Source organism: Silurus aristotelis (assembly GCF_946808225.1).
Source record: "Silurus aristotelis genome assembly, chromosome: 13".
NCBI lineage: Eukaryota > Metazoa > Chordata > Actinopteri > Siluriformes > Siluridae > Silurus > Silurus aristotelis.
In genome coordinates, this window is record NC_139586.1 from 4,423,588 (window position 1) to 4,439,128 (window position 15,541).

General features: G+C 40.1%; 1 long non-coding RNA gene across 1 annotated transcript; it reads left to right on the plus strand.

Annotated features, from left to right (window-relative positions):
- The first annotated feature begins 5,135 nt into the window (after positions 1 to 5,135).
- Positions 5,136 to 6,315, plus strand: LOC310735468. Its single transcript, XR_014536305.1, has 2 exons — positions 5,136 to 5,522; positions 5,814 to 6,315. It is a non-coding gene; the product is annotated as an uncharacterized lncRNA (long non-coding RNA).
- Positions 6,316 to 15,541: the final 9,226 nt, after the last annotated feature.

Genomic DNA, 15,541 nt, shown 5'->3' on the forward strand with positions numbered 1-15,541 from the left:
TTCAGTGCTCAAGCTGCCACCCGTCTCCCCCCTCATCGACCTTGGGACTGCTGCATTGACCTGCTTCCCGCCGCTAAGCTGCCCAAGGGCCGTGTGTACCCGCTGTCCGCTCCAGAACACCGAGCGATGGAGGAGTACATGCAGCAAGCTCTCTGCCAGGGATTCATCAAGCACTCATCCTCCCTGGCTGCGTCAAGCTTCTTCGTGGGGAAAAAGGATGGAGGTCTTCGTCCCTGTATCGACTATCCCCCCCTCCCTCTCGTACCCGCTGCTCTGGAGGACCTGAGGGAGGCGAGGATTTTCACCAAGCTCGATCTCCGGAGCGCATATAACCTGGTGCGCATAAGGAAAGGAGACGAGTGGAAAACCATCTTCATCACGCCCCTCGGGACACTATGAGTACCAGGTCATGCCGTATGGCCTCTCCATCGCTCCAGCAGTCTTCCAGGGGTTCATGAACGAGGTACTCCGGCCCTACCTCCAGAGGTTAGTCATGGTTTACATAGATGATATCCTGATCTACTCACTGAACCTGGAGGAACACCTGAGACACGTGCGGGCCGTCCTAAAGGTACTTCGTTCACACCGGCTCTACTTCAACCTCTCAAAGTGCGAGTTCCACCGCCCAACGATCTACTTCCTAGGGTACATCATCAGTGCGGAGGGGATTCAGATGGACGAGAAGAAGGTGAGGGCGGTAAGGGAGTGGCCAGTCCCTAAATTGGTTAAGGAGCTCCAGGGTTTTCTGGGTCTGCAAATTTCTATCGTCGTTTCGACGATAGAAATTCGGCATGAACCCTGAGGTGGACCAAGGAGACTAAGGAGGCATTCCCCGAGCTTCGCCGGCGTTTCGGTAGCGCCCCTATTCTGCGTCACCCAGACCCCCGGGAGCCTTTCGTGGTTAAGGTCGATGCCTCCTTCTTCTCCCACAAGCTCTCTGCCGCCGAGCAAAACTACGACATCGGCAACTGCGAGCTCCTAGCCTTCAAGCTGGCCCTGGAAGAATGGAGACATTGGCTGGAGGGAGCTGAGCACCCGTTTACAGTGGTCACTGATCACAAGAACCTCCAGTACCTATGGGAGGTGCGGCGGCTCAACCCCCGACAGGCACAATTTTGTGACGGATCTGCCCCGGTCGGAGAGCCACACCTGCATCCTGGTGGTGGTGGACCGATTTTCTAAAGCCTGCCGCTTCGTTTCCATGAGGAGCCTGCCTACCGCCCTCGAGACAGCTGAAGCCCTGTTCCATCACGTCTTCCGGAACTTCGGACTCCCGGAAGAGATTGTCTCAGACCGGTGTCCTCAGTTGACGTCTCGGGTCTGGAAAACGTTCTTCAAACTCCTGGGGGTGTCGGTAAACCTGACGTCGGGATACCACCCACAGTCAAATGGCCAGGCCGAGCGAAAGATCTAGGAGTTACTTGAGGACCTACTGCGGCCAGGATCAAGGGGAGTGGAGTCGGTTTCTGCCATGGGCCAAGTATGCGCAGAACTCGCTCCGCCAGGACACTACGGGTCTCACCCCGTTCCAGTGCGTGCTGGGGTTCCAGCCGCCCCTGTTCCCCTGGTCGGACGAACCAAACAATGTGCCTGCAGTGGATTCCTGGTTCCGGGAGAGCAGCAGAGTTTGGGAGTCGACACACACATGAAAGGCCATCCGCAACACCCGCCGACACGCTGACGCACAGCGGCTGGACTCTCCGCGCTTTCGTCCCGGGGAACTGGTGTGGCTGTCGACCAAGGACCTGAAGCTGAAGCTGCCCTGCCGCAAACTGAGCCCACGGTTCATTGGGCCCTTCAGAATCTTCGACCAGGTTAATGATGTGTCCTATTGGCTAGAAATGCCGCCGAGGTACCGTATCCACCCTACCTTCCATGTGTCCCTGCTGCGCCCGCCCAGCCGGAGGTCGTGTCTATACGGTGCGGGAGGTTCTGGATTCCAGGCGGCGCGGGGGTCGCCTCAAGTACCTAGAGGACTGGGAGGGTTATGGTCTGAAGGAGCGGTCATGGGTGGTCCGGCAGGACGTGCTGGACCCTGCGCTGCTGACGGAGTTCCATGCTTCGCATCCTCGTCTCCGGATCAGGGCGCCGGCTGCCGCCCCTGCGGGCGGGGGTGGTGTCAGGGAGCATGATTAATTGCAACTTAATCACGCATTTTTATATGTTCTAAATGTACCTTGAATTAGTACTTTTTAAGTTTTTAAAACTCTAATCAACATGGGAATGGACAACTACGGAGGCTTTATGCAGATGTAGGTTTATTATTAGTAAAATCATCCTCATCATAGACAGAGATGGGAAGTAATGAAGTACAAATACTTTGTTAATGTGCTTAAGTAAATTTTCTGGTATCAGTACTTCACTATTGATTTTTTCGACAAATCTTTACATTCACTCATTTTTTGCACAAATATCTGTACTTTTTATTTCTTACGTTCTAGCATTGTGTACTGTTTTCAGCCCATCAACATATTTCTTGGTATTGCATGGCTTTTTCAATCTACCACTGGTGTATATCCTGGCTCTCATGCACCACAGACTTAGGCTAGTTTACAAAGACAAGGCGTATGATGCTAGCGTGGATGAGACAGAGGTAGTCAGCGATGTAAACATGACCCAGAACAGAGACATTCCTGATCACCTGATCATCATAATCTTTCTCTGCTTGTGTTCTACAGTATATGGTGGTTGATCAGCCTGGATACATTCACTAGTTAAAATTTTTTTAATTATTTCGTATTAAAATACACTACATTAGCAAAAGTATTGGGTCACCTGACCTTTCCTGCTATATGTGGTTCTTTTCTAAACTGTTACCACAAAGCTGGAGGCACTTAATTGTACTGGATGCCTTTAGATGTGCTATATTAATATTTGTGCCTGTTCCAGCATGATCTCCAAAGCACAGACAAGTGAGCTCCGTAAAGATATGGTTTACATGCTTTGGAGAGGAAGATCTTGAGTGGCCTGCTATAGAGCTCTGATCTCATCCCCACTGAACACCTTTGGGATGAATTGGAACGCTGACTGCACCCAAGGCCTCCTCACCTACATGAACACAAATATCCATAAGCACACTCCAACATCTAGTGGAACAGCTTCCCAAAAGAGTGGAGGGAATTATAAGAGCAAATTGGGACTAAATGTGGAATGCAATGCAAATCACATACCATAATTATGACTGGGTGACCCAATACTTTTGCCAATATAGTGTATTAATATGATGTGCGGTCCAGTTATCCGCGTGACACTAAAACGTAGTAGTAAAGGCTAATTTAACTTGAGTGTAAAAGTGAAGCCAGTACTTATGTTAAGAGTCTTTAAGTATCTGTACTTCTACTTGAGTTAAGGATGTGTGTAACTTTTGCCATCTCTGAAAATAGAACATGAAAAATAGAGATGTTGCAAAGATGTTTTTTTTTTCTTTTAAAAGAACTTGTTTGTCTATTAGATACATGAAAAAATAGAATGTAGAAATACCAGGTTCCCATTACTTCTCTTTCTTTGCACTAAAGCAATTTACTTACACAAGCCAGTTTACATTTTCAGATGACAGGGCAGCTCCTAAAAATACTGTTTTGAAGATTTTGGAATAGGGTGTTTTATATTACAGTACACCGTAATTTATTTATTACACCAAATGGAATGCTATGTTTCCACACGGATGGTTTTAATTGCCGAATTACATTCAGATTTTGGTGCTTGATTTGAGTTATGAAAAGTTATGAAAGAACATCATGAATAAATGTGTGTTGTGTTGAATGTCTTAGTTTTAAATCTTTTATATTTATTTATTGTTATTTTAATAAAAATGGTCAAACAGTAATTTAAATGAATTTGCGTTAACAAGTTATTAATGCGTTAATTTTGACTGCCCTAGTTAATAGATATATTATTATGTGTATCACCTCGTCAAGTCAAGTCAAGTTTATTTGTATAGCGCTTTTCACAACAGACATTGTCTCAAAGCAGCTTTACAGAAATCAACAGTCAAGGTGAATGGTGTGCATTTATCCCTGATGAGCAAGCCATGGTGACTGTGGCAAGGAAAAACTCCCTTAGATGTAATGAGGAAGAAACCTTGAGAGGAACCAGACTCAAAAGGGGAACCCATCCTCATTTGGGTGACATCAAGAGTTGGATCATAAATCTTTTAACAATACAGAACACTGGAGAGTGAGATCTAACATGAGCACTGGAGTATAAGATTATAAGTAAATTACTGTTTTTTCAACAGTCTTTGGTATAAAAGTAGGAGCTACTGAGCTCAACATTTGTGATCATCATAGATCCAGCATCAGCTTCTCCATGCCAGAGCCTTTAAACACTTCAGGAAGTCCAATGTCAAACTCCACACATGCAGTGGGATCCAATTGGCATTGGTACGTCTCTAGATGGTTCAGGATGTTTGCGAGTTTGGCATCTACTTCTTTAAAGTCCATAATCTTCATGAGGAGGGACGTGACTGGAGCTGGCCAAACCTCAGGAAGCCTCGGGATGGGGAGAGAAAGAGAAGCAGTGGAGAGAAATTAGCGTAGCTGCTGTTCATGATATTAACAGCACAAGTTGATAATGTGCATGTGATCAGATGTTCTGGAGCACAAGGTTATGATGCGATGTGTGTTATGTGTAGGCTTTGCTAAAAAGATATGTTTTTAATCTGCACTTAAACTGGGTGAGTGTGTCTGAGCCCCGAACACTGTCAGGAAGACTGTTCCAAAGTTTAGGAGCTAAATGTGAAAACGCTCTACCACCTTTAGTGGACTTTGCTATTCTAGGAACTACTAGAAGCCCAGAGTTTTGAGATCTCAGGGAGCGTGACGGATTGTAGCGTGTTAGAAGACTGGAGAGATACATGGGAGCCAATCCATTTAGTGCTTTCTAAGTGAGTAGCAGTAGTTTGTAGTCTATTCGAAACCTCGTATCTGAAGGAAAGTGTCACTGTACAGTATATGGCTGAAATGACAGTAAGCCTACTTGACAATATATACTAAATAGATGAGATGCCTAAACACTGTCTACCCACTTCTGCAGGTAAACCTGATCATTAACATGCAAGGGGGCATGCATTGCAAAATTGTTGTTACCTTTAAAATCATATTTGGAATGATCTGAATTACATATAATCACTCTAATGAAACCAGATCTTTATTTAGACAATAATATTCTCATCCTGTCTAAATACCACAAGAAGCTCTTAACAGTTTAACTGTTTCCCAGTAACAATCTCCAATCTAATCTATTTCTGTAGCTATCTATTTCTGTAGCTAATACTAATGGGAATTTCAGTGAGAAAATACAGTAGTTTCAGTAAGTTCCTGCAGCATTAAACCTGCTTTTTGCTCAAATCAGTGAACAAAAACTGGCCAAGGACATAATGACACATATACAGACACTTTCTGAAAACAATATGCACAATTTTAGTATTATAATATTTCATAGGAAAAAAATTATTCACCAACACAAACAGTTCGCAAAATTGTTTTTCTTGAATTATCGATGAAAAGACCAGTGGTGGGGGAGTGGTGGCTCCAGCGGTTAAGGCGCTGGGTTGCCGATCGGAAGGTCTGGGGTTCAAGCCCCGGTATTGCCAAGCTGCCACTCTTGGGCCCTTGAGCAAGGCCCTTAACCCTCTATGCTCCGGGGGTCCCTTACGAGGGAAATATCAAGATCCGTGACGTGGGGCCGCCTTCCCGTGGGCTCACCACCTGCAGGAGGGACCGTAAGGGCCTGCTTAGACTGCTGCCCCCGCGACCCGAATTACAGATAAGCGGGAGACAATGAATGAATGAATGAAGACCAGTGGTAGACAGTAACGAAGTTAATGCAAATTTTTTTAAGTAATTAAAAAAGTTTTAAGCTTATGATACAATTTGTAGATACCAATCAGTGTTTGACTCGTTAATATCCTTCTATTAACAGATTGTATTTTCAATTAAACTGAGTTGATTACGCAAAGAGTCTTGTGACAAACATTATATTAGGTATATTATAGCCATAGTAAATTATAGTACTTTAGATATTAAGTACATTTGAAGGCAAATACCTTTGTACTTTTACTCGAGTGAAAATGTAAAGGGACATTTTTACTGGATTATTATTCTACATACTGTATCTCTACTTTATCTCAAGTACATGGTTTGTGTTCTTCGTCCATCAGTGGAAAAGACACAGTACTCATTCATGTAAAAACAATCAAACGAGAACATTACATGATAGTATTCTGCATTTAATTGCACAATCCTTTGAAAATGTAAATTAATTTATACTGCCTAGCTTTAATTGTTGTTTTTATGAATATGGGTATGCAATTATTTCTCTAAAATAACATGTCAAATATTTGAACAAGGCTCACTACTGAAAGTTTTATTCTGAGGTTCCTGATTGATATTTTCATAATATAGATTTGTGTTTAATGAAGATTCCATTGTCCATTGAGTTGTTTCAGCTGTTCTGTCCTCTGGTTTCTGGTTCCAGGTTCTGAAATAAAATTCAGCAAAGCGTTTAGTTTTCTGTCTAATCAACGGAAAATCATATTTTGTGTATTTAAATCCTAAAAAAAAAGCAAGTACTGATGCAAACAATAAACAAGATTTTATTTCTGCTTAAGTATTTATATACTGGTTGTTTTATTGAACTAGATTGCTGATAGTCTAGCTAAATGAAAGTTTACATACTTAGGAATTCAGTTGACACTTCCTACCATCTTAATTTTTTTTAAATCACCAAACAGAGTATAAGATATATGGTATATAAAAACTTTCATTCTGGTTCTCCCATTAGGGGTCGCCACAGCAGACCATCCACATGTTTGATTTGGCACATGTTTTTATGCTGGATGCCCTTCCTAACACAACCCTCCCCATTTATCTGTGCTTGGGACCAGCACTAAGGCTTGTGCAACCCTAATGGGTGGGGTTGGTTCCCTGACCGGGGATTGAACCCGGGCCACAGCGGTGAGAGCACCGCATCCTAACCACTAGACCACCAGGGAACCCTATATATGTAACCTTAAAACCACTTACAGATAAAGTGAATAGCATTACTCAATTTGTTACAATGGCAACTGTCAAGCATTGGGATACATCCATTGCTGCCATTACTGTAGGCAGCAAATATTTTCGCCAATAAAAGAAAAGTGTAGTTGCTGAGTGCAATGGATTGTGTTACTTCATTGCTAAAGCCCAGTACTAGAATATTGGTTTGTTACTTACATTAAACGCATTGAGGGTATTTCCATCGTCCTTCAGAACATTCGGCATAGGGCATATCTTCAAAGTGAAATCCTTCAGTACACCTGTATTGCGCAAGGCTTCCATTCTCATAATATGCCTTCAGATGTGCTCTTCTCAGAATTGCGTTATTTATTTCTCTCTCAGGGAACTGGCATCTAAGGTTTCTGACCACTAAAGTCAAAACATCAAATGATCAATAGGGTAATAATTTACAATCAGTGAAATTTTTATGAAAAAAAAAAGATTATTATGGTACTAATCAATGGCAATAAACATCATGTCAGACGTCAAATATTCCATTAAACATATTCCATTAAAGTAATGAATCAAACCATAAAAAGAAAGTCTAATAACTGCTCATAAATGGTGGAACCTTGTAAGTCTATTTAGTAAAATGTATCTATTATGTCGTTGTGGATACTCATTGTGGATGTTATATAGAAATACATAATGTTCTCTTAGGGTTTCACATAATTCTACTATAATACTTGTTAATACATCATACAATAAATATACCAGTTTGAATAACTATAGAGTAAATGAAAGAACCTTTTATTACTTGATTTGAAATGAATGCTTGTAGATTTGCTAAATTAATAATAATAATAATAATAATAATAATAATAATAATAATAATAATAATAATAATAATAATAATAGTTGCAGTATAACAATTCAACAATATACAGTAGTTGCAAGCAGTAATTAGCACCTCGCGTGGCCACATATTGCCATGCTAGGATCAATAAAGAGACCATAAATTAAATTATGCACAGGTGTTTACAGACCACAAGAACCTGGGGTACATTCAACAGGCCCACAAACTCCTCCCCTATTCCTTCTTTTTTTACCGGTTTTGTAACCTATGCTGGTACAATGGGTACATACATTTATATCATTAGTTGAATTTTTACATGTTTCAAACATTCTAGAAATCATACCTGTAAGATTCAACCACAGCGTCCTTGACTCGCACTGGAGTGAGTCACCTCCCTAATATGATTGGCTAGAGACAAACTAGAGCTAGTAGACCAATGTCGACACTTAAACCCACCTTGATTTAAACTAAACTCTAACTGCTAATGCTATTTGGCCTATTTGAGCACAGAATCTTAAAAAAAACTATAAAAACTTATTTTTAACTACCAATGCAACACCCAGATATTTTATAACCTAAACATGGTTGCACTGGTTTCAATTCCAGTAATAATATACCTGTTGACTTTCTTGCACTTGAAGCCAAAGTGGTTTCACTTCATTTCCTTCCGGTTTAACAGGATGCAGAAAAACTAGTTCATGCTTTTGTTACTTCTAGATTAGACTACTGTAACGCTTTACTGTCTGGGTGTGCGAGTAAGTGCATAAATAAGCTTCAGTTAGTTCAGAATGCAGCAGCAAGAGTCCTCACAGCAAGAGTCCTCACTAGATCTAGGAAATATGACCACATCACCCCTGTTTTAATCAATCTACACTGGCTCCCAATTATATCTCGCATTGATTATAAAATACTACTACTGACGTATAAAGCACTTAACGGTCTCAAACCGCAGTATCTGAGTGAACTTCTGTACCAGTATGACCCCCCACGCCTATTTAGATCAAAAGGTGCTGGCTATCTGTTGGTTCCTCAAATAATGAAGACAACAGCAGAGGGCAGATCTTTCTCTTATAAAGCCCCACAGTTATGGAACAGCCTTCCAACCAGTGTTCGGGACTCAGACACAGTCTCTTTGTTCAATTCGAGGTTGAAAACGTATTTATTTAGTCAAGCCTTTTATTAGTAGATTTTTCTTAGGTAAAGGCTCAGATCTGGAGGGAGCATGGATATAGAGTGTTTGGTGAACTGGTATATTTGTATGCTGTCGTCCCCTCACATTCACACGTTCACTTATCCCAGAGATCCCTCATGTCTGTGTTACCTTCTGGTTCTCCCTTTTAATTATGCTGCCATAGCGAGTCTTGCCAAAGTCCAAACTGTACAGTGACATGAACTTTCATACACCAATAGGGACACTTAATAATCCATATCTTTCTCTTCCTGTTACCCTCTTCTCTCTCTCTCTCTCTCTCTCTCTCTCTCTCTCTCTCTCTCTCTCTCTCTCTCTCTTCTCTCTCTCTCTCTCTCGGTCGAGTTAAACATGCTCCTGAGGCTCCAGTAACCACTGTTCCTGCCCCTCTCCCCTCCGTGGATCTTCACACTTCTGTACAGCTTGGGACGGTCTCTCATCAACACCTTGGGTGGTTCGATGTAATCCGGAGTAGAACGGGCGCTTTGAGGATGGATTGGACTGTAGTTAATGTCAACAGTCTGCTACACTGACTCAGGAATACAGTTTGCTTCTGATCATCATCCCTGTACCCCGCAACATTGTATATCTGCTTCAAATGGACATTTGGTGCAACCCAGATGAGGATGGGTTCCCTCTTGAGTCTGGTTCCTCTCAAGGTTTCTTCCTTATGCCATCTCGGGGAGTTTTTCCTTGCCACAGTTGCTCATCAGGGACAAACATACTTACAAAGAACATATTTACGTTTAATCACCACATTATCTGCGTAAAGCTGCTTTGAGACAATGTTCATTGTTAAAAGCGGTATACAAATAAAAATTAATTGAATTGAATTGAATTGAATTGAATTGAATTGAATAACTGGTAATCTTTTTACAAAAATTTAAACCAACATTCAAAAACAGTTTGGGAAAAATATTTAGACTCTATACTAGAATATTTTATTTAAGAATAATTAGCAACCAAGTGTTATTAAATAATAAAAGATTAATTTGTAGTCAAGAACTGTTACTATATTTATAAAAGTAGATATTTAGTAGTTTGGAGTTTACATCATGGCTAATAAAAATTTATAACCCATTAACTTAAAGAAGTCATTGTTGCTGTTCATCATGTCCATCTTCAAAAAATTTAAAGTTCATCATTCTAATGTAAGAATTATTGTTTACATACTGCTTCAAGGCAGTTGACTCTCTTCCCAGCAAATTCAGTTTAATTTCATATACTTACATTTATCTTCATTTCAATTTGAAATTTATTAGCAGGAACCAATCAAGTAAAGACAAAACAGTTATAGATTTCCTCGAAGGCTGACTTCTATTTGAAGAGAATATAGTGAAATTCTATAAAATGTGCTGCAGACATGGTAAAAATGCCATGCCAACTTTTGGTTTATAGCGCCCATTCAAACATTAATGGTCAGTGTAGACCAATCTTAAATCCAAATCACTACAGGATGAATATTAAATGATGTACATATGTTTTGTTAAGCATTGTTAAACTTCAAGATGTCAAAGGAGCTTATGCTAATTAAAGATAATTTGGTACTTACATGGTTTGCACTGTGGGTAATTCCATTGTCCTGCAGAACAAATGGCATGAGATTCATTTTTAAATTGAAATCCATCTTTACACCAGTATTCTGCTTGGCTGCCTTCCTCATAATATTCCTTCAGATCTGCTTTCCTCAGAAATCCGTTATTTATTACTCTCTCAGGGTCTGAGCATCTATTGTTTCCACCCACTATAATGAAAATGCCAAATCATCAATAGGGTTACATATACAGTCAGTGAAATATTAAACCGGCCTAAGAACATGTTCCAGAGGCATCATCATGGATAATAACCATAACCATTTGTGGCAGCAGGCGCATCAAAATTCCTTGTGATCAGTATTTAATTTTTCTGAGTATTTAGCATAAGAACACGTATAGGCAGAATCATCAGTGGGCGCATGGATGCCACAAATGGTTATGCTAATTATCCATGATGCAGACTCTACAACATACTCTTATACCAAATACACATAAAAATTAAGTACTGATCAAAGGGAAACAATGGTTGTCGATATCATGAGAAAATTAAGTTGTGATAATGCAAAAACAACTTTTGTAATGTTGAGATTGCAAGAGAACAAGAAAGAAAAAGTATTATAATGCATGGCCTTTTAGGACTTTTGTAGGTTCCTACATTTTCTACATTTAGTAATTTGTTTAATTACTGAAATGTAATAGTTTTTATGGAATATTTGACAAATGTTTATTAGGTAATATTATCATGTTGTTTCTTCTTCTTCTACTTTCGGCTGCTCCCATTAGGGGTCGCCACAGTGGATCATCCATCTCCATACTACTCTGTCCTTTACATCTGCCTCTTTCAAACCAACTACCTGCATGTCTACCTTTACCACATCCATTAACCTCCTCCTTGATCTTCCTCTTTTCTTTCTTCTTTGTGGCTCCATCCTTAGCATTCTCCTAACGATATACCCCATGTCCCTCCTCTGCACATGTCCAAACCATCTCAGAGACTCAAAGCACTTTTGTATGTCGCTCTGGATAAGGGCGTCTGCTAAATGCCGCAAATGTAAATGTAAATGTAAATATCAGTCGGGCCTCTCTCTCTTTGTCCCCAAAATGTCCTACATGCACTGTCCCTCTAATAAACAGTTTTTTTTATCCTGTCCATCCTCATCACTCCCAATGAAAATCTCTTTATCATTTATTATCATTTATTATAATGTCTTTATTCTTGATGCTGCTTATACGTGTTCTTACGCTGAATACACAAAAAAATTAAGTACTAATTACGTCAACCCCGAGAGAGGGGGAATTCTCCTCACGGTTTTGTACTGCTTTCTGTCAACTCCCGGGAGCCACTTCCAGCCTTTCTTAATGGGTCCACCCTGAGTCAAATGGAGAGACTGAACCAGGATTTAAAGACTACCCTGAGGTGACCTCCTTAACTGACCTCCTCATGTGGGCTGATTACGCCCACAACAAACTTTGCTCTTCTGTCTGGGGATGTTCCCCTTTGAGTGTCAGTTTGGTTTCACCCTCCTTTTTCCTGCTCAAGAGTGAGGTGGCTGCCCCTTCTGCACAACAATTTGCCCAGAAATGCTGCCTGACCTGAAATAGAGCACTTGCCACCACATATCCCTATCTTGATGATTGGACAGATAGTATGGCTATCTACTAAGAACCTGACCCTGCAGCTGGAATCTCAATGCTACATTAGACTCTTTAAAACAACAACTAGGGTATATCTCATCATCTTCCAATTACAGTTACCTAACTCATTAAGAATCAATCCTACTTTTCATATCTCACTATTTAAGCATTTTCTCTCCTGTGCTTTTTTCTCTGCAGGTACCCCAACCAATTTTGATATCTATTATACTGTCACTTACTTTTGTTTTTCACACATTTATTTATCCTTAAATCAGAGTAGTAAAGCACAATCAAGGTTTTAATATACTTACATGTACATGTTGGCGTTTTTTCCCACTCTGAGTTGATGCAGGATATTGTTTTCTTCCCATTAATGCTGTAATTGTCTCGACACTCATATGTCACTGTTTGCTGACTGTGAGATGTAATAACAGCATTTTCAACATAGGGAGGATTAGGGCATCCCTGAACTATTTTACATGAAAAGAAAACAATTCGGTAGCTGTTATTAATGTACAGTTTCCTCCCTTGATCATTTTACTATGTATTGAAAGTATAGTAAGTACAGTTTTCTGGTTAGTTGTAATCAAGCTGGGATTAATCGTCTGAGGTTTTTTTTTTCTTCTTTTTATTCAGTTTGGCACAACAGATTTTCCACATTAGAAATTATATTTTTATTCACTTGAATTGGTGAGGTCATCAACAAACGTCTTACATTCACAATTTCGCTTTTCCCAATTTCCATTTACACACTTAAAACAACATGGTCCTGATTCACATTGAAACTCCTCCACTGACTCATTCTCATATCCCTTTATTGTTTGATTATTTGTTTGATGATCTGTGGGTACTTGACCACACTGCTGATTAGCTGTAAAGAAGAAACAATAGAAAACACAATACCAGTAAAACCAGTCTCATATTAATATTATTACATATATAAAGAAAAAATGCACTTACGTATACACAGTGTCGCATTACTCCACTGACCATCAAGGCAAGTTACCTCTTCCCACCATTTCTCATTAAATGGCTTATAGTCTGAGTCACATGAGTAAAAAAATCCTCTGGACGATTTTAGTATGAACCCATTTTGCAAAGCCTCTGCACAAACTGATTTTTCTACTGTAGTAATAAGAAGAAGAAGATGAAGAAGTATAAAAATAATAATAATGATAAAAGACACTAAAGATACTAGAGGGCAGCCGCAACTCTATCACCATAGTGAACTGTGTGGCCGCAGGACTAAATGGCTTTTTGATTGTATGTTTGATTTTATGGACACAAGAAACAAAATTTCTGAAACATAAAGTTGCTTGGTTGTATGAGCGAAATAGACAATAGCTAAGGTCAACATTTAGGGGATAAATTAGGACAATGATTAATTCATTCATTACTACAATTTATAGTTCAACAGTTAGTTGGCTATAAAATAACCTTCACCTGTTTTCCATTTACCCGTCCCCTTAAATAGGTCCCTCCTCCCCTTCACTCGTCATCCGATCTATCGTAAACTTACCTTAGATCATCCGGACTACCTACCCCTCATATAACCTCCTGAGTTGCCTATGCTCCTCGCTACGCATCTTGTGAAGCATGCCTAAGTTAAGTTTATAGTTTTCTGCACTCCTCTTTCTAACTCTCTTGTGTTTTGCCTGTCAATAAACAAGACCTTGTTTTACTCCTGGTTCCTGATGCCTGGTCTATTCGTGACAGAAGATCAGACCGAAAAAGAACCTACAAGTGGGATCGTTCCATCAAGAAGAGATATGGTTCCTGGTCCTAGAACACTCCACCCCGCTCCATCATTCTCGGCTCTCGCAACACTCCCCTAAGTTCTCCTAGAGCCCATGTGACATCATCGAGTGGAGCCAACAGTGCCAGAACCGCTGTCAGCACCACCTGACCCAACCACAACCAGCCCTAATCTCCCTAGCATCAACACAATTCAAAAGTCAGGAGACCCACAAGAAAGTGGAGGTCCCCCCTGAGTACCGGGTCTCGGTAAGGGTCGAGTCTAGGGTTAGACCCTGACCCGCTGTCCGTCTCAGAGCACACGGCTATCGAGACCTATATAAAAGAAGCCTTAAAACAGGGCTTCATCGTCCCATCCTTTTCTCCAGAAGCTTCCAGCTTCTTCATAGTGAAGAAGGACGGCGTCATCGGCCCTGTATTGATTATTGAAATCTCAATTCCCACATAGTACAGTTCCCGACGCCTGGTCTATCCGTGACACTAACTAACTAAGAATTATTGAAGAACTACACTCTTGTGAAATGTGCTTTGGGTAAATCTAGCTTCCTTCCTTTTGATTTTTATTTGAGAAATTATCAGTGAGTTTCTTGAAAAATATCATGTTCAAGTATTGTACTGTATTGTTTGTGCTGTATATAAACTCAAAATTATTTCCTTACAATTTATACATACCAGTACACAGTGGTAATCGAGCTGAGACATTCTCTGTGCAAAGAACCTGAAGCAATACTTTTATAACCATTTTCTCATATATACGATATTTGATCCCCTAATTTGTAAGTGTGCTTAAAAGTTTGTAGTAGAACCGACATGTTCCGAGATGTTCCTCATCTGCTTTTTCACAAGTGTTTTCTGCAAAATTATTTGTTTTATTACAGCATCCTAGAACTATGGTGTTACACAAGCATTTTTTTTTTTAGCATTGAGCTGGTATTGAATACAGTGGTCCCCTGGAACTCAGGTTACGTTCTAAGATCCTGCAAATTACGGAAATCCGCGAATTTTGGATGCACCCCCGCAGCCCCTATGGTAACTTAGTGAATTCATCTAGACATTATGTCACTTTGATACAATAATGTGGTTTAAAAAATGTTATGTAATTTGTTAGTGAAAACATAGTTTAAAATGTTGTTCCTAACCTTCCTGAACATTCCGTCCTGCTGTGGATTTCTGTACATTTTAAGATAACTTGCGGTTAGTTACTTTCCAAATGAGAACCTGCGGATTTTCCGAGCTGTGAGTTTTGAACTTATTCAAAGATATTATAGGGGATTGAATGTATTCATTTGTTCCAAAAACCCAGTATTTTCCTAAGCATATAATCATGGGCGTAAATTTCATTTAACAGTAGGGGGGGACAATAAATATAAACATTTCTCATGAGCAATTTTTTAAAGGGACACAAATAATACAGTCAAATTTTACTTATAAAGATATGGTTTATGTGCACTGAAAAATGATCTTACGTCCATTTTCCTTTTCTCCATCTTTTTATCTAGTCTAAGACACTGCACGGCAAGTTTATTTATGCTGTAGCACATTTCATACACAATGGTAATTCAAAGTGCTTTACATAAAGAAAGTAAAACCATCA